This window comes from Arachis duranensis, chromosome 9 (assembly GCF_000817695.3).
Source record: "Arachis duranensis cultivar V14167 chromosome 9, aradu.V14167.gnm2.J7QH, whole genome shotgun sequence".
Taxonomy (NCBI): Eukaryota; Viridiplantae; Streptophyta; class Magnoliopsida; order Fabales; family Fabaceae; genus Arachis; species Arachis duranensis.
The window spans coordinates 111,940,723-111,962,781 of NC_029780.3; positions in this window are offsets into that span (position 1 = coordinate 111,940,723).

The window sequence follows — 22,059 nt, forward strand, 5'->3', positions numbered from 1 at the left end:
GCCTATTTGTATCTGTGTTGCCCCAATGATGTCATTATTATGTGACGATGTTTACATAGGAGGGACACCTTTGGTTGCTTGTTGAAAAAAAATTAGAAAAAAAATGACGAGATCCGACTTCTCTTAGTAACGATCTTTTTACTTTGTATCTGTAGATGTAACCTTTATGTCTCGTGCCGTAGTTCTGAATATGTCGACTAAGGTCCCTCCTAACCTCTTATCTTGGGTAGATACTACTGTACTCTCTTGTGTCTCTATAGTTGATAGGAAATACTGTGATATTTTTCGTAAGCATCATAAAAATAGAAAAGATGAGAGAAATTACAAATTAATGATACTTATTAGATTAGGCATCTGTCTTTTTTGTATCCATTTTGAGACAGACATTCTATAGTTTTACAATGTAGCCTCTTTCTAATTTCATTCGAATTATTGAGCCTTCTTTAAAAAATACATAATTAAATATCTAATTTGATGACACTAAATATTTATATAAAAATATTAGAATATAATTAAGATCAATTATGATCAATTAGTATTATTTAGTATATCAGAATATTTATTATAGGAGATTACGTTCTTATTATTATGATTCTCTTAGTACCTATAAATACCCTTTATATTATATCATTCCAAATAATTTAAATAGACAACTTAATTATACTCAATAATACACAAATTCTTCCTCCAGTTTAATTTCTTATTTCTAACAAAAAAAAAATAAATTCAAAATTCAACTATCTACACCTATATTTGAATTACTTACATTTGGGTGAGAGACTATTAGTCTTTGAAAAAATTACAATATGGCACGGGAAAAAGAAAATTAATGTAGCTCTTGAAAGTCACAACGGAGAATTTTCCATAACTACTTCTAAAGCTGCAGCCACTCAATAAATTCACCACTATCACATTTTTTTTTTGAAGTTAACAAATCAGCCACAACATTTAACTTCTCTTTGAATAAAATAAAATTGAACTTCTCAATTAAGACACGATAATTTTCTAATTTTCAAGTAAATTACTATCAACACAAGACACTTGTTAGGAATCAAATTAAAGCAACAAGAAAGTATTCATAAAATCAATTTTAATATCGACTATCTTATAACCACACTTCTAAACAAAAAACAATTTTTTATGTACAGAAAAAAAAATTCACAACGCAAAATATTTCAAATAAAGAAAAAGCTAAAATAATATTTTTTCAAGAGCTATCGTCAGACCTAATTACACAACAAAAACCGACGAAATTGTTATAAAAGAAATGCTGACATCATAATTATTTATTTTTACTATACTCAGTATTACTGAGAGAAGAGACAAGTTAACATCAACACTTTACGTCTATAAAAACCTATTTGAGATCTTAAAATGATGCAACTCTTAAATAAGTCTCGGAACAATTTTTTTTATTCGACCAGATCTCTTGAGAATGGAACATTTTTTGGTATCAAATCCACCACAACTCAATAAAAAAGATGAATTCATCTTTACAAGCAATTCAACATGATAGTATAGAATCAATAGAAAAAATATCGTTGTCCAACCAAAACATACCCAAAATGGACCAGACATCTCTAGTTTTATAACACCCAAAGAAACAATGAAAAATCGTCTCCTTATGTGCAGTAAAAAATCTAGTGAATTGAGGCTCTACAACTAGCCTCTCAGCTTATCTTTCTCTCGCTGGACCCTCTCACCTACTGGACGCCAGCAATTACCGTGCATCCACAGCCGACGCCGCCCCCTCTACGGCAATCTTTGAGCACCCGCCGTCCCCTGAAAATCTTTTTCCCACATGAAATTGATCGACGCAACGTGCAGCCCACCGCGACTTCTTTCTCTGCCGCGACTCCCACACCCGTGAGGCGAGACATCCGCGGCTTCTTCCATGCACAAAGCCACCTCCAACACCACCGCGATTCCCCCACTCACGATGAAGAAACCCAACCCCAAAACGGCACTCGAAAGTCGTGCCACTGCGCTGCAAGCCGCAACGCGTCTGATCCCTTGCGTCGCCTTCCCGACGATGAAGAAGATTGCCCTCTGCTCCGATGCACCATGCGTTCCCAATGAAGAAGCCTGCCCTCTGCTCCCTGCGTCACGTCTGTTGAAAGGGGAACAATAAATGGAGCATGTGAGCATTTAACTAATTAACCTGAGTCTCTTTCTTTTTTTGGCTTAGATTTGGTTGCAATTGGAGCTTTCTTATTTGTATTTTTATTGTATTTTGGGGTTGAATAATAAATGAATAATTGCTTTTTTTTCCCTCTCTGTATTTATATTGAGACATGCCAGGGCTTTAGATAAGCAATTTTTCATGCTTCAATTGGAACTAGCAGCTGCTAGGAGTTCTCATGAAGCCAGGATCTCAGACTCGAATAGCACGGCCACTACCATGAGGATATCCGGGAAAGGTGCTCCTAGGAAGAAGGCCTTTGTAGTGATTGGAATAAACACAGCTTTCAACAGCAGGAAGAGGCGTGATTCGGTCCGAGAGACTTGGATGCCTCAGGGTATATTATATTTCCCCTAGAAACTGTTTCTGCTAAGAGTCAATGTTGGTATCTACCTTTAAAAAATGGGATGAAATATTAGAGAAAAAGTTTTATGCTGATAGATGTTTATATGGATCCTAACATTGAGAGGACATTGAATTAGAATGGCATGGCCAACTTTAATATATATCTAATACCTGTTTGAACAGGAAAACAACTTCTTCAGTTAGAGCGCGAGAAGAAAATTGTTATTAGATTCATTATTGGTCACAGGTAATTGGTAGGAACAATTCTAGTTTAGTGTGACTGGAAATTATCTTGACAATATAAGTTGTTAAAGTTATCCTTTCCTTTGAGGTTTTAATGTATGTTATTGTGTTTTTGTGTAATTTTTTTAATCCTAAATACTTACTAGGATAATAGTATACTCAAACTTATCTTTACTATTTATTTTTGTCAATTCTATTTCTTCTATATGCCTATGTTGTGCAAATAAATTATGTGTTTAGTTGTTTGAATTTATCCTTTCCTTTGAAGTTTTAATGGATGGTTAATTTCATTATTAATTATTTAGTTGTTTGGATTGGATTCAAGTAAATACAAATAAATTATGTTGGATGTGATGAAACTGAGGCATGAGGTTCAAATTTTAACTTATTGTTGATTTAACAATAAGTAGATTTTACAATCTAGTAATATTCATATGTGATATTGAGCGATGTTTGTTGTGAATTGATACATAGTTACCGAATCACAGTGGTCTCCATAAAGAAGAAATACCAAGAGTTGGATTGCGGTTTGATCTTTGCAACTGGAACAGGATTTTTATGCAAACTATATAATGAAAGTCGGTTTTGTAAGTAAGATTAGGATTCATAAACTAAGTGATGTTTAGTTTTTTGTATTGGATTCAAGTAGACCAAATTAAGTTATGCTGTATGTTCATTTTACTAGGTCTGTAGATGGTCAATTTCATTATTAAGTGTTTAGTTGTTCGGATTGGATTCAAGTAAATACATTTAAATTATGTTAGATGTTCATTTTACTGGATATACAGATGGTTATTTTCATTGTTCAGTGGATGTTTGGTAGTTAGTATTAGATTCAAATAAATACAATTAAATTATGTTGGATGTTCATTATACTAAGTGTACAGATGGTTATTTTCACTGTTACGTGGATGTTTGGTTTTTAGTATTAGATTCAAGTAGATACAATTAAATTATGCTAGATGTTTAGTTTAATAGGTATGCGAATTGTTATTTTCATTTTCAAGTAGATGTTTGGTTGTTTGTATTAATTAGTTATTATGTATCTTATGTGAATACATAAAAAAGCAAAATTTTCTTATAACTTTAAGGAATTTAATTTTTATGCACTGATTGTGTAAACCATTTTACCTAATTGACTAATCACACCTATCTTTTTAGATGATTATTCACGTAATCAAAGTAAAATAGTACTAACAAAAATTACATAAAACTAATTTACACTGACAATGTATTAAAATTAAATTAAGTTTTTAGTCGTTAGAAAGAGTTACTAGAAAATTTTATCATTCTCAATATATATAAATTTTATTGATAGTGGTATAAATTAAATTGTGACCAAGATTAGATAAGAGTGAATTCTCCCTTGATTTTAATATTTTTCTAAATTAACTTACATCTATGTATGTGGTTTATGCACTTGCATCATTCAGATGATTGCAATCCTTTTTAAAGTATGATATATTTGTGTCATCAATGCATGAAAAGTAACAATAATGAAAAAAAGAAAGGTTAAGTAATTAATTTTTACCCTTTAGAACCCAAAGAAATAATAGAATAATAAAATACATGAAACAAAAAGAGTGAGTCAGTTTTGTCACAAAATAGTTACCTTGCTAATGCTGGCTAACTGCAGTACATGATCATTGATCACTAGTAAAATGGCCAATTCCAAATCATAATTTTTAATTACGATACGACGGATGTTCAATTCAATAGGTATGCGGATAGTTATTTTTATTCTTAACTGGATGTTTATTCGATTGAGACAAGCAAAATAAAAAAAAAGGAATATCTATACATTTGTGACTAAAAAACATCATATTGTCTTATAACTAAACTCTAACTATTCAACAAATAAACAATATCAAAGAGGATTGTACTATTTTCACTTTTATTCGACTTATTTTTTTCTTCTTTTGTCCGTCTTTTTCTTGGATAATTCTTCAATCTATTGTGTAATGGTCCTCTTCATGGGTAAGCCACATATAAAATCACGCAATATGTCCTCTGCAATCCAATGCAAACATCTTTTCAGTTTATACACAAGTAAAAAAATTTAATAATGTAGCAAATAAACCTTGTAATCATTCCAACCTTGTACTCTTAGATTTATAAAGCAGACAATTTTTCATATCAAGAAATGTAGAATTATGAGTTTTATTTTCCTTTTCAAAAGCAACATGCAATACCTGAAGGTTATGAACAGCATTACAATAAAACCATAAGCCAGGATCCTTTTTCATATGATTATGCCTATCATGAATATAATGGAGAAAATAATCAGCCTTTGAACTTTTAAATTGAAATTACACAAGTTAGTCATAATAAGTCTCACATTAATAATGATTTTCAAATAAATGATGACACTGCACAAAACAATATACGTGATGATACTGCACATAATGATATAAATAGCACACATACACAAATAGTGACAACTCCTACAACCTTAACTCAAACACACAAAAACCAATCCATGCACTCACATGCCCTATACCAAGAAGGTCTAATAGAATTAGACAACCTTCATCCAATCTTAAAGACTATAAGTGCTAGAATCTCACCACCAACAATAATAGCTCAACCATGAACCACTTCAGTAGGCATTATTTATTTAACACTAAATCAATTGCAACCATCTACACCCATAATTTATTCTACACATTCCAATATACTGAAATTGCAACAATGGAGTTCTTCACTAGGAACAACCAAGTATCTAAGTAAGATTCATTGCATCTAAAATTAGAAGGAACAGAAACAGTAAACCATCTATAATTAGGATGAAAAACTAATTCATCAATACATATATCAGCAGATACACAATACAACTGACCATCCACACACTTAACTAACAATCAAAATAACTAAGGGTCATGTCAAATATCACTAACAATCGAATACCAGGAGCATATCTTTCAACTACAAGCATACCAAACATCAAGGAAAACTAGTTTCACACAATTCATCAAGTAGAGAGCTCCATATATTGTTTTCTTTCTTCACTAGAGGGCATGCCAATAAATGATTCACAAAAAAGCTATTCACTTCAGGCAAGTCTGACATGAGCATATAGAATTGAAATTTTTATTTAACAATCAATAATCATACAAAAACCAAAAGATAAAATAAGCGTGTTCATTATAAACTGTTGAATGACATAATAAACAAGACCGTTTAGAAATTATAAGATGCACCAAAGACACAATTATGGTTTCAGTCCTCTTCCTAGAACAAGATTCAGCGACGGCACTTAACTGTTCATCAGTAGGTTGGAACAAAAATGATAGATACATGTTTCAGGCGGAATCTTAGAAGCCATCCAACAACGCAACAAATACAAACATATAGAAAGCGGACACCGTGATATCAAGTTGTATAAACCAACATGCATGTTATGAGAATTATTATATAAGGAAAACTAAACAAAGGGGATTCACCTAATAGTAGGTTAACACGCTTGATTTGTTGAGAGCCTGAACTTGAGATAGAATGGTTGTTTTACGGCTTCCTGCGGCACAAAAAAAAATTAATACGGTGTATTTATCCAGCTCATGTAGCTGGAAGTAGGATTTAAGTATATTAATGCATATAAAGTCAAGCTTGTTTTGCACAAAACAGCATGATACAAAGATGCCTCGCAAAGCCACCAACACATTCCTTTTTCCATGTAGCAAACATTACCTTGTTAGAGCATACTAACTTTAATTTCTTCGCTCAGGTCTAAAAATCAGGGGGTCCAGGCTTGAGAACAAAATTCTTTTAGTGTTATTACATATCAATATCATAAAAAGAGGTTAATTATTTGGTTACAGTGACAAGAGAAACATATTTGGTAGCGAAAATTGACCAATCTTTATCATACTAAAGTAACCATCCGTGATAATGTCAACGAAGATTCAACAATGGTCAACCAAGAAAACGTCAAATTAAATGCACATGGTCCACACAGATACACACCAAAAAAAGGAAAAAAATTAATTTAAAATGATATGAAACCAAAAGGAACAAACTTTTTCATACTTTTCCCGCACTAAAGTTAAATCAACATGAATTGCAACAACGTAAATGAACTTCCTAGCCCACAATCTCCGGGATGCTACCATGGCACCCAAAGCTTTCTTACCATGGTTAAACGCTCATATAATCAACAAAATCTATCTCTAACACAACATGCAACAGCAATAAACATTCAAAAAATGAACAACTACAGATACTAACAGATACTTCGAGAACGCGGCTGATTACCTCAGATCGGATGTTCAGTTGGTCGGCGATGGCGTTGCCCACGCGAGTAAAACTGCTAGAATGCTCCTTTCGGTCGTGAGCGCTCCTCTGCCTTCAGCTCTGACCGAAGGCACAGCGCGGACGGTTTCCGGGTCGGTGACGGCGGGGTGTTCAGTCGCCGCTCTCCCTTCGGCGCTGATCAGAGGCGGGGCACGGACTTCCTCGGGCGATGAAGGCAGGTTGTTCTCCACGTCCTCGGGCGGTCACGGCGTGGTTCTCTCGACAGCCTCGGGCGGTGACGGTGGGGTCTTCTCGACGGCCACGGTTGGTTGGCGTTTGCGGCGCTGCAGAGTCTTCCTTGCAAAACGGCGCTGAGGGGTCTTCTTGGTTCTATTCAACAAATGCAAGGTTAATTGATTGGGAGTGAAACGGCCTCAATCTCCTTTATTAGGATTTTGGGAAAAAAATGTAATTAATTATAATTTTGTGGTATGGTTAATTAAACATCTATAAAAGATTAGGGTTATTAATGGGTTAATTTATCCTATTAAACTAAATTGGCCCTTATAAAATGGTCCATTGTAGCCATTATAGACATATTTCATTGTCTCCCTAGCGTTACCCATATATATATTGTCTGTTTCATATATTATTATTATTATTAATAGATATTTTTAAATGTGAAATGAGATTTATTTATTTATTTTGTCAAGTTATCTCTATTTTTAGTACTAAAACTTAAAATTTCATTTTGTAAACTAAAGTCTTTAAATTTCATTTCGTAAAAGAGAAATATTAGTGAGCAAGTCCTTTCAAGTAAGTTTTAAACATAATTTCAAAAAGAATATTTTTTATTTTTTGTGTTTAATCTTAACTAAATATTTTTTATAGATAAATAAAGAAAATAACAAAAGAGAAAAAAGGAGTGTAGAGAGAAAGAGGGCGAAAGAAAAATGACTCAAGGAGAAAGAAAAATAAAAAAGATAAATACAGAAAAAGTAGGATAGTATATTTGGGTGAAAAATAATTTATGCACCAAATATTATTGTTTCTAAGATCATGAAAAAACTGATCAAATTAAAATAACAATAGTTTGTCTTAGATAAAAATTAAAATGACAAGGATCAAACTAGTTTTTCTTTTTAAGTGATTTAAACATCATCATAAACATCGTTATTTTTTTCTGCTGAGCTAGCGCAATATTGTGTTTGTTTTCGGGAATAAGATAAAATAAGACATTGAAAACAAGACATAATGGATAGAGATATAAAATTTTGTATTTTTTTATTCTCTTTGGTAATAAACTAAAATAAATTATGAAAATTTAATTTATTATCATTTTTTTCATTCAAATAATTTAAAATAAAAAATATAATAATAAAAAATATAATTATAAAACATTAACAAGAATAATAAAAAAAAAATAAAAAATAAGTTATATTCTTTATTAGTATTTTTGTGTCTTTTCTATTAGGATAAATATAAAATATATTAATTCAATATCTCTAAACATATTATCTCTATCCATATCTCCTTTATCAAACATAATTTTATATTTTTATATTTCTATCTCAATGTCCTATCTCTATAAATAAATATAGCCTTGTATATATTGTTCACTCATGTTTGTAGATTCCGACAGATAAAATCAAAACATATACAATAGAAAAAAAAAATTCATTAGCCAACATTTATTATTAACATCTACTTCTACCATACATAATATTATATTAATGTATGAGAATTTTGATATACAGTTTGTTTTTAAACATCATCCTTCATATATAATTTATTATACATTTTCTTTAATATATCTGAAACTTAAATATAAGATTTTATGCTTAAACAAAAAATATTAGTTGTTTTAAATAATTTTATATTTATTATTATATACTTTGTGTATATTTAATAAACAAAAATACTTTATATAAAAAATAATTTAATCTATTAGTTTTTAGGTGAATTCTTCTAAACCCTGTTAATTTTGTGGGTAAATTACCCTTGTACATGTGTCATTATCTCTGAGACATTGATCAAAAAATTTTTAATCTTTCATTAATGCATTCATTGGTTATAGCAAAAGCTTTTAATGAACATATACCATAACAAATACTACATTAATTATTGTATACATATACTGTATAGTATATTGGAAAACATTTGCAATTATAATTTGTAATGTATAACTTATTTTTTATTTTAAAAAATACCCTCCATCTCTTCCTGAAATTCAACATGCATATCTCAGAACTTGGAAAACGCATAGAACCCACTACCCATGGTTTTTTTTTCCTTCGTTCTATACCCACTACTCAACCCTGAAAGTTGTTATCCTAGAACCCACTACCCAACCCTGTTTCATTTTTTCGCCTTCGTTTTACACCCAGCGTCCATTTTGCAAAAATGATCTCGTTCGAGTAACAGGTTCCGGAACTGGTGCTCTGGTTCCGTCGGATTGGCGTCGATGTCAACTGAGGAGAGGGTGAATGCTAAACTGATGTGGCTCCGGTAGAGAAATTTGTAGCTGAATTTCTGCTTGATCCGAAAATGTGGTTGCTTGAAGCTGGTTTACCAACATTCATTTTTCGGCTGGCTTCGAATTAGGTGCGTCCGATTCGGCAAGGTCACCTCCCTCCGAGAGTGCATTTTTTATCCGTTCAAGCTCAAACTTTGGTTGTCATCAAGGTATGTCCGATTAAGTTTTTTTGTTAATCCAGATTAGTTTAATTTAGATGATAGTCTATGCCTTTTAAACGGTTATCTATTTAGGGTGTTGGGTTGCTATTCTAGAATTTAGAAATTAAGTAACATTATCCAGTTCTATGCTGTGGCTAGGTTTGGGAAATTGAAATTAAAACCTTATATTGGGGTCGAAAACAATTGGGTTAGTTTAATTGGTTTTGGTTCTTTTAATTTTACATGCAGCTTAGTTTAGCTTCCCGTAGTTGCTGCCATCGGCTCTGTTTATTGACATTTTTGGGTAAAATTATAGCAGGGGTTAAATCATGTCCATAAAGGAGGATGATGTGAAGAATGATTTTGATAATGATTTGGGTGATGATTTCGATTATCAACCAAATGCAGAAGGTGATGCTGAAGACGACAATGTGGACTCGCTGGATTCTACTAGCAAGAGTGAAGAAGTTTGTCGTGTAAAAAGAATAGTAGATTTAATGTTGGAGGATATTTGGAGCCTGAAGTTTAGGACAGAGGATGAGGCTTGCCAATTTTACAACGCTTATTCTTGTTGGCATGGATTTATAATGAGGAAGGACGACGTGGTTAGGGATAATCAAGGTAGAATCATTAGCAGGCAACTTGTTTGCAACAAAGAGGGGTGGATGAATGTGAGGTATCTTAATCTGGATGATAGATCAAGGGAGGCAAGGTCACTAACGTGAACCAAGTGTCCAGCTCAGCTTAGGGTAAAGCTTGACTATGGCTGCGGTAGATGGAAGGTATCATGTTTTGTGAAATCTCACAACCACGATCTGACACCACCCCAATTTGCGCATCTGGTTCCGGCCAATCGTCGTCTTACTGTCACTGATAAAGTCTAAGTGAAAAATTTTCATAATTTTGGTGTCAAGACCTGCCATATTATGGGGTATATTGCATTCCAGAAGGGTGGATATCGTCATGCTGGCTTCACACGCAAAGATTTGTACAACCACATTGATCGTTATCGTCGGTCGAAAGTTAAAAACGGGGATGCCAATGCGGTAATAAACTATTTGATTGGCATGTTAAACAATAATCCGTTGTTCTTTGAAAAGTATACGTTCACTAGTGACAAAAGGCTCGAGCATATTTTTTGGGCAGATGGGCAGTCAATTATCGACTATCACTGCTTTGGAGATATTGTTGCCTTTGATTTAACCTACAAGAAGAATAAATACAACAAGTCTTTGGTCATTTTCTCCGGATGCAATCATCACGGGCAGACTGTTATCTTCGGCTCCGGCCTACTATTCGACAAAACCACAGAGACATATAAGTGGTTGTTGGAAACCTTTGTTGAAGCGATGGGTGGAAAAAGTCCTAAAGCAGTAATAACTGACGGAGACCTTGCCATGCGAGATGCAATCAAGAATGTTCTTCCTGATGCAACCCATCAGTTATGCGGATGGCATCTGCAGAGAAATGTATGTGAAAATATAAAGAATCCTAATTTCCTACGCGATTTTAAGGGTCTTATATACGACAACAACGACCAGAGAGACTTTGATCAGAGATGGGCAGCCATTTTGGATAAGCACAACCTTGTTGGGAGTACCTGGATGGAAAAGACGTACGAAACTTGTGCGATGTGGTCCCATTATTTCCTTTGGGATAAGTTTTTTGGTTACATAAGGACGACATCACAGTGCGAAGGTATAAATTCTCTCATAAGATTTTATGTTAATCGCAAGAACACCCTCATTGACTCATGCATAACCTGGATAGGGCCTTAAAGGAGTATAGAAACAACAAATTAATAGCTGACTTTAAGTCTCAGTTCTCAGAGCCAGTGATGATTACCTCGTTGGAGGTATATGAAAGATCTGCATCATGTTATTTCACGCGAAACATTTTCAAGGAAATTCGTAATGAGATTTAGAGGGCAGGGGCTTTGAATATCAAGTTACTAAGCACAACCTTGGACAAGGTCGAGTTCAGTGTGACTGCTCTAGGAGACCCGGCCAAAGATCGACGGATGGAAGTCGATAGAAGTAAGAATCTGTTCTCGTGCTCGTGCAAGCTGTTTGAATCACGTGATATTTCCTGTAGTCATGTCTTTTGTGCCATGAAGTTCGAAAACATACTTGAGTTTCCAGAGTTGTTGATCTACAAAAGGTGGACAAAGAATGCAAAGAACGAATTTATTAGCACAGAAATGCCTGTGAATGATGACATCGAAAGGGTCTTAAAGTTTCAAGTTGGTGCATTGGCATCGAATTGCAACAAGCTGTGTGATATTGCTTGTAAGGATCTTGCAGACTTTGATGAAGTCCAGTCTGAACTTGTCAATTTAGTTATCCGCCTGTAGTCACGCAAACAAGGCAAGTCAACTCCTAATGTTAACGTGGAAGGCATCAACGATCCCTTTGTTGTCAAAAGCAAAGGAGCCCCTTCCAAGAGGTCTTCTTGGAGGAAGAAGAGAGCATGCTCTAATTGCCACAAGTACGGTCATTACTACAAGCGCTGTCCAGATCTGATGCAGCATAGTGTGGATGGTAACCCTCGCAATCGATCAAACAGCAATGCATTAGCCAAGGACTCAGGTTTTAGTCCAGAAAGGTTTGCTAATTCTTCGAGGTCGTTCTCAGTTAAGTCCGAACACCACTCAGGACCTAAGACCAAGGTACGATTTGTTTATTCTAACTAGGCTCCTGCTGTGAAAATATTTTTCGGTGTGTGTCCCTTTAAAAACCATTAAACTATGTGAATGTTCCTCTGTTTGCGCAGCCTTTTAAAAAGGGTGGAACAAGAAAGTTTACGGCGACGGGTATGAGGAACCGGAAGGGTAAAGACAACACTTTTGATGAGGTAATTGTTTTGAATGTAAACCTCTAATTTTCGTATCATGAACTAGGTAAATTAATGAAGATCTCGTTCTTCTTGTTTAAAAAAAATTATAAAACAACGGAGCCTCCATGAAAGCAGTGAATCCATTGACATCGCGTCCATGAATGGTTTTTTCAATAAAAATCTCTACTCGTTAACACAGGTGCGATGCGTAAAACTCCTCTTAACCACTTTGTGATGAATGACCATTATGCTTTTATGCATGATTATGGTTTCTGATTGGGATTATGATGTCATAACCAGGTGAAGGAGTCACAGCAGGACAAGAGACATTCATTCACAAACTATGAATGCGTTAATGATGTCATTGATGAGAAATGTCACACACCACATGTGCAGATCAATGTCCGAGATCCGTTACCATCGTCACTGCCTTGTGGCAACAAACAAGGATCGTACATGGCATTGTTCGCGTCGATGCATAGGACACTTTGACCATTTGAAGGAATTAGTCTTCTGAATTTAGTGCAATGCAAATATAATTGGTTCTAAAAGCATGATTTATCCTGATTTACTGACCGCAATGTATTTGTCATTGCTTGGTATTGAGAAGTTTTAATTTGTAGTTATTTACGTTAACAGTGAATATGTCCATTAGGATAATAATTATGTTCAATAATATGTATGTGATTTGCTTACATTGCTGTATTCTAGTTGCAGTTAATTGTGGTTGACTTTTGGGTAAGGAGTTGCTACCATTGTGATTATGCAATTCAGTTGATAAATTAGAGTTGTGTTAATCAATTTTTTTACCTACTTAGTCCATTATGATGATAATCATGTTCAATAATGTGTTTTACTTACATTGCTGTATTTTAGTTGTAGTTAATTGTGGTTGCATTTGGGGTAAGGACTTTCTACCATTGTTGTTATGCAATACAGTTGATAAATTAGAGCTGTGTTAATGGATTTTTTTCCTTCTTAGTGCATTTGATTTACCAACCAAATTATTAGATTGAATGGGTTGTAGTCTCCAGGGTTGAATTGTTCATCGATGGTTGTAAATCTCTTTTGTTACTTTGAGGTTGTGAATCTATTTTGTTATTATGGATTTCCTATATTCATTGGAAATTTTTTTAACGGGAAATGGCACCCTGTGTATGAAAGCAGTTTCAAATATATATCTGTCATGAATCTTATTACTAACCCACAAGGAAAAAGTTGCACTCCTCACTCATACACACAATGAATTTGGTTATGTCGCAGCAATTTGGCACTTGAATGAAGACGCCGGTGGAAACAGAATATTAGAGCAATACTGCAGGTTTGCGAGTCGAAGCATTAGAGAAAATCCAATACTATTCGTGGATGATAACCTAATTTTGTTGGTGAACAATTCAAAGGAAAGAGAGTTACTCGTCAATTACAAGTACAGAGAGCTTGTGTTGACAGAATATGACATCGAACATGGCACTATAAATCTATTGGTGAGGAGAGCATGGCGATACCCAGAAACGCCACACCCGATCACAGTAAGGTCTACACTCAAGTATTTTGCAGGGATATTTCATGTCTAGAAATAATTGACATTTAGATCTACTCCGACTACATGTATTGTGGAACTTGGTTGAACCTCTATGTTTAGTATTCTGGTTGATGTTAATTACGTTTTTTTTGTTAATGAAATCCCCAGTTAACTGTTATGAAATTGGTTAAATACAAGTGTTTTTTATTTCAGTTTTTCTTTACTAGTGTATGTTTTACATTGGTTTGTAAGACCCAAAATTAAGAGAAATAGTTGCATAACAACTTCAATCTATCTAATTCGATGTTTCATGTAGTATTCCTCATGTACAGGAGATTTATAATCGTGTTATTCTGTTTCTAACCATCCTAGTATAGGGATTATGTGACAAATATCAGTTAACCTACTAACATTTTACGCGAATATTCAATCAAGAAATGCTATTCCAAAAAAAGATTGAGCAAAGTAAGGGTGGACATACACATGAGTGGAATAAATAGTTACTTGAAAAAACTTGATTTGGCTTAAAATTCCGGAGAGAGTTGGGCTTAACCGGTTTCAAGCCAGTTGCTGCATTAATTCTCAGCTGAATTATCTACTAATTGTTTTTGTAGCTGGCCCAATTTGATAGATAGCCCACTTTACTTTTAGATAGACTTGAACTACCAAAAAGTAAATATTTTTCCAGGTTAGTTGACCGAGCCCAATCCCAACTATATCAGAAAGACTAAATATTCAGTTAATTAAAGTAACTAACACTGAGAAAAAAAATATCGATGACCTTTGATCATATACTATGTTACACCTTAATGCCTAACCAGAACTCAACCGGGATAATCGTAAATCGAGACATGCATACAAAATTCGACCTATAATTCGACCAAAGTTTTCCTATGTAACACGATTCCACCAAAAAAGATGACATAAAAAGGGGCAATGATGAAACTACTTGAAATAAGTTAGAAGACAAACTTACATGATGGCCCTGGGTTTCAGGAGCACAATTGTATACACCACTGCTTTGTTGGACGATGGCAGAACCTAACCCAGTGCACGGTAAGACCTGCAATAAGCCATACACTCGTTGAATATTACTATATAAGAAGAAAAACAGAGTAACCCAGTACATGGTAAGACCTGCAATAAGCCATTAGCACTCTATAACAAACTCCAGGTTACACTCTACCTCCACGGCCACGTCTCTGAAATGATCAACCCATTAGCACTCGTTCATTTACTTTGGCTTATAAAGTAATAGGAATTCAATAAAGTGCATGAAAGGGTGAATAAAGTCAAACAAATTGAGCAAACAAAGGATTCAGCAATAATGGGAAGTTATGGTTTTTAAAAAATCAGATCTTTCAATTGGAGTATTATACATCATGTGCAAGGGTATAAAGATGATGATCTACAACTTCAATACCTGATGAGCTGAAGCCTTTGAAATCCATTATGTTAACAGACAGGCTAGCTTATTTAAAGCATCATAGCTAGTCTCCTTTGCTAAACAATTGATGTGTATTAGAACAAAGCAGTGGCCATTCATCATGATCAAATAAACTACAAGTGTTAAGATTTATTTAGGTTCAAGGGATTAGAAATTTGAAACCTATGCAGGAAATTTTCTGAAAGAAAAGCAATTAAACTTGACTAACAAGTTGCAATTCACCAAATTTCCCAAACCTAACATAACATTCTAGTTGACTTTCAGCTTCTTCATTCTCTCATTTGTTAAAATTTATGCTGCACACTAGTATATAAGAAGAAAAATAGATCTTGTCAATTATCTATTGTGGTGGCTGCATGATTTGTCATGGAAGTCACCAAATCATCAGTCTATATTGTCATGCCCTTCTCCTTCCTACTCTTACAGAATTATCGAAGATTGAGTTATAACATGACTGCAATCTTAAGCATTCGTGTCACTAATAAAAAGATTGTTATTTTCTGGTATTCGGGCTGACTTACTACAACATATTAGCCTTCATATGCTACTGAAATTAGTAGGGAACTTTGATAACTAAGTCACAAAAATAAATACCAAAAAACATATACGTATCTATAGGTAAAACATAATCAAATTCCAACCATGTTGCCCATTTCAAAAAACGACATCGACAATTTTGCTTTAAAAGCTTCAAGCAATTGTGTGTCTACATTCTAGCAGAAAAATTCTGAAAGAAGGAAATTATTCTTAAGTTTCTCAACCTAATAGAGGTGCTTCAGGTTCCAATTTTGATCTAATGGTTAGAGTTTGTTGATGAAGCCTCCTTCTCTCTTGCAGCTGCTTCTCTAGTCTTCTTCCTCAACTCTGCTTGTATACTTTTCTTGTTCAGCAGCTTCTCTAGATTTACTATTCTTTCCTCTACATGTGCTATCAGGTTATTCATTCCCAAATGTTCTTCAACATGATTCTGCTTCCCATCACCCGATCCCCTTCTAGCCTTCCCTGCTCTGACCCTTACAATGTGGTCATCAACCCAGAGAAAGAATTTGCAATGTACTTCTGTCACCTAAATCAAATAGAACACAATGAATGTATTGTTGTATAAAACACTCCAATTCAATCTAATCCACATATGTGACTGTAATTAATCCCTAAAGGCTAAATCTTAAAAATCCTTTCAAATTTTAAAGCAATTTTTTATATCATATCAGGTTCCATGTCAATTCATGCCTCAATCATTCTTCAAATTTAACCAGCACCAATATCAAATTATATACAATATCAATCTAATTTAATAGCAAATCGCTTACAAAATCAAATCATTTTCATAACCAATAGGCATGCCATTCCAAATAATTCAAAATCACATCCACAACAACTTGAGCTAGGAAAAATAACCAAAATCTATATTCTAAGCCTCCATTCCAAAAATTCAAAATTTACCCAAATTTAGCATAAACTTAGTGATCATACATGAAGAATTGCATGCTTACCTTTAACAATGGGCATCCAAAAATAGCCTATTCGGGTTGGTGTCTATCTTAGTCATGTAACAGATGGCATATTTTCCGCAGAAGCATTTTGGGGCCACACCATCTTTTACATTCCCAGGTTACAGCGAAATTGAACTTGCATAGTCAGCTATTAGTTCCTGTTGTCCGCCAGCTTCGACTATGCCTCGTCTCATGTTTGAGGAGAATGCATCACTGGCCATCAATTTGATTAATATTAAACACCACCATGGAAAACTATTATCAACTATTGCATTCAAAATTGAAACAATCTACTTCGATCAACAGTGATTAAAGAAAGTGAATAACAAAACAAATCATGCAAAGGTTGCGTAAATACTTCACTCTGCCTGTGAGTCACAAAAAAGGACACCCGCATAACCCTAGACGAAGAAGCAGTAGGTAGGGTTTTCGATGGGGTTCGAAAAAGTCGGTTCACTAACGATGAGTCACCAAATAAATCAGAAGAATGAGGTAGAAAAAGATGCTGTGGACATTAAAGCGGTTTTTGGGAGAAGGTTTTGCGAGTGGGTCACCAGAAAAATCAAATGCTTCACCTACAGGAACAGTTGGAGGAGCAGCTAGGTAGAAGAGGAAGCTGTGGAGATTACAGCAGTATTAGGGGAAGGTTTTTCGAGTGGGTCGCTGGAAAAATCACACCCATCACCTACAGGAAGGGTAGAGAAGAAGGAGAAGTAGACACAAGGGTAGAAGAAGCAGTGAGGTTGAAGAAGAAGCAGTTCCTTCGAACTGTATTTTGAGAGGTAGAAGAAGAAGAAGCTGTAGACATTGAAATGGTATTTGGGGAAGGTTTTGATTTTTATGGTGTTTGGGGAAGAATTTGTAAAATCAATTATTTGTATATTGTACCCATTTATGTAACAGTATAAATACTTAGTGTGGTATAATGTAAATACTATAAAATACAATGTAATGTGAAAGTATTTAATGAATCAATTAATGAAAGTTTAAATTTTTTTTTTATTAATGGCTTAGATGATGACACATGTGTAAGGCTAACTTACCCACAAAATTACCATGAATTTGGAAGAAATTATCTAGTTTTTATAAACAAAATAAATTTTGCTAAGTTAAATTTCAGTAGGCCTACTTTAATTTTAACCCTTGTTAAAGTCAATAATAATGATTACGTGACAATTTTTAATTAGATGACACTCTGAGTCTGAATGCATTTTTTAAAAACTTCAACAATTGGCAGTGATAAGGGATAAATATTCAATTTAATTTTTAAATTTATATGTAAATTTTAATTTAATTTTTAAAATTTTAATTTTTTTTAAATTTTGTGAATATGATCCATTTTAGTATCACAAACAAATTTTGTAAAACAATATTGTTTTCAAATAGTTAAAAAAATAATATTATGAATGATGTTTATTGAAAATTTGTTTTCTAAAAATAAGTAGTATATGTTATAATAAAAATGATGATGTGGATACTCATTTATTATGAGCGACTCATATTCTCAAAAGTGAATATATTAAAGAGGTATTGAAAAACCAAGTATTTTACCTCTATAAATAGTGAAATGTAATTTTGCATACGTATAGAAGCAATAAAATACTCATCTCTTCGTATATATAGTATAAATTTTCTTTCTTTAATCTATCTCTCTATAAGTATAAGTTGCAACATATAATATCAGTAAATATATATATATATATATATATGTATATTACTATTATTATAATGAGATAAAAGTATCGGTGAACATTAATACTAGAGCTTTCTATTTATATTTCTTTATTTTATATTTATTTTTCTTTCTTATTTATTTATTCTACAACATGTTATCGGCATGAGACTCTGATCAAAATTTAAGAAGACTCAAGTAATAAATTTTCATTAGGTCAAAACTCTCTCATATTGAATTTAATGCTTTTGATATATCTGGAAACAACTACTTATCATGGATACTAAATGCTGAAATCCATCTTGATTTAATGAATTTTGGAGATGCTATTAAAACTGAAAATAATGCATCCCAGAATGATAAAGTCAAAGCCATGATCTTTCTTTGTCGTCATCTCGAATTCTTGACGAAAGATTGAAAAATAAATATCTCACACTAAAAGATCTTGCAGATCTGTGAAAAAACCTTGAAGAAAAGTATAATCATCAAAAGACAGTGAAACTTCCTCAAAGCCGATATGAGTGGACGCAATTACGTCTACATGATTTTAAATTCATAAATGAATATAATTCAACAATATTTCGAATTACCTCACGAATTAAATTATGTGGAAAAAAGATAACTGATAATAACATGTTAGAAAAAACTTTCTCGACCTTCCACTTCTCGAATGTGCTTCTGCAGCAACAGTATCGAGAAAAAGAATTTAAAAAACATTCTGAGCTAATTTCTTGCCTTCTTGTTGCTGAACGCAACAATTAATTGCTTTTGAAAAAATATGAAGCGCACCACTCCATTTCCTGAAGCAATTAATGCAGTAAATCACTACCCCACAAGAGGTAAATGACAAGGTTTTGGCAACCAAAAAATTACGGAAGAAAAAAAATTATGTTCACAACAAAAGGATCTCACCAAAAGTGGGATAAAGAAAGAAACAATGGGTAAAATAAATCAACAGAGGGTAAATATTTCTATTGTGGTGGAAAGGGTCATTGGTCGCGTACCTATTGTACCCCGAGGCACCTAGTTGATCTTTATCAAGCATCCTTGAAAAATGATGACAAAGAAAAAGAGACAAATTTTGTTTCAAATGATGTTGCTAAAAATTATACCACTCATTATGAAGTATCTGATTTCTTTGAGGATCCTAAAGGAAATATTGATCATTTGATCAATGATGAAATAGTTTAATATGTGAGTTTGATAAGTACTCATGTAAATAAATAATGTAAGAAACTTTTTGTTAAGTTTTATCTTGAGTTTCAAGTATGAATATATCATGTATATAAACAATGTTTAATAAAATATTTACGTTTATGAATTTTAAAATTACTAAATGTGCTAAGTTCTAAAATAATAATAAAATTTTTAGTATATGATATTATATACAGTACTTTTAAAAAAAATAATTTCAATCAAGAAAATAATTTTACTGCTCATATACTTTTACTCATTTTGTTATTATTATTATTTGTCTTTGAAGAAAATGGTAAGGACATATAGTGAATATGTTTGCCTTGCGGATAGTGCAAATTCCCATACCATTCTCAAAAGTAACATATATTTTACACATCTTGTACCAAAAGAAAAATATGTTAATACTATTATTACCTCAAACAATGTGATAAAAGACTCCGAAATAGCTATAATTTTATTTTTCGGAGGAACAAAATTCATAACAAATAATGTACTATTATCTACCAAGTCTCTAAAGAACTTTTTGAGTTTTAAAGATATTTACCGAAATGGATATCATATTGAAACAATAAATAAAAAAATCATGGGTACTTATATATCACAACTCATGATTCAAATAAAAAGGCTATATTAGAAAAGTTACATTCACTTTCATTTGGGTTATATTATACTAAAATTAGTGCAACTGAAAATTACATGCAATTGTAAACTAGAAGTTTACTAACCCAAATGAATTTATAATTTGGCATGATCGATTGGGTCATCCGGAAACAACCATGATGCAAAGAATTATTGAAAACACTCATTGATATTTATTAAAGAACCAGAAGATTCTTAAATCTAGTAAAGTTTATTGTGCTGCAAGTTCTCAAGAAAAGCTAATTTTAAGGTCATCGCCAGTAAAGATTGGATTTGAGTCCCTTGAATTCCTAAAAAGGATTCAAGGTGATATATGTGGACCTATTCATCCACCATGTAGATCTTTTAGATATTTTATAGTTCTAATAGACACATATTCGAGATGGTCATATGTGTGCTTATTGTCTTCTCGCAACCTGGCGTTTGCGAGATTACTTGCTTAAATTATTTGATTAAAAGCATAGTTCCCAAAACTCCAATCAAAGTAATTCATCTTGATAATACCGGTGAATTTATTTTCCAAGTCTTTGATGTTTATTGTATGGCTAACAGAAAAAGCGTTGAACATCTAGTAGCTCATGTTCACACACAAAATGGGTTAGCAGAATCATTTATTAAATGCCTCCAATTAATTGCTAGACCCTTACTTATGAGAACAAATCTCCCAACCTCGACTTTGGGGCATGCTATTTTACATACTACAACACTTATTCGTTTGAGGTCGACAAGTTACCATCAGTTCTCTCCTATGCAATTAGCTTTTGGTCAGCAGCTAAATGTTTCCCATTTAAGAATATTCGTGTGTGAGATATATGTTCCCATTGCACCACCTTCTCGCACCAAAATGGGATCCCATTATCCCAAAGAAAATTGGAGATATATGTTCGATAAGATTCTCCCTCCATAGTGATGTATCTCGAAATACAAATAGGAGATTTGTTTAAAACTCGATTTGCAGATTGTCATTTTGATGAATCAAAATTTTCAACATTAAGAGAGAGAGAATAAGTTTCTTGAAAAGGAACTTAATTGGAATGCATCATCCTTGATGTATTTAGATCCTCCATTAGCGCAATGTGAACTAGAAGTTCAAAAGATTATACATTTGCAAAGAATAGTAAATGAATTGTCTAATACATTTTTTGATGCAAATAGGATAACCAAATCTTATATACCAGCTAAAAATACCCCAATTCGAATTGATGTCCCAGTTAGACAAGTGGACAATGAAACAAATTCACACCAGAAACATCGTAGATATGTCGGTTCCAAAGACAAAAATTCTCAAAAAAGAAAAGAGGTAAATACTATTCCTGTTGAAAAAGATAAAGACATTGTAAAGACATCTGGAGTTGTCCAAAATTCTGATATAGTTTTGACACCAGAAGACGTTCAGGTACCTGAAAATTGTGAAAATGATGAGATCTCGATAAATTATGTCTTTATAGGAGAAAAATGGGACCGAAATAAGACAAATTGTCAATGAAATATTGGCATATAATGTGACATTAAATATCATGCATAAAAGTAAGGATCTTGAGTCAAGAACAGTCAAAGAATACCGATAAAAGAATGATT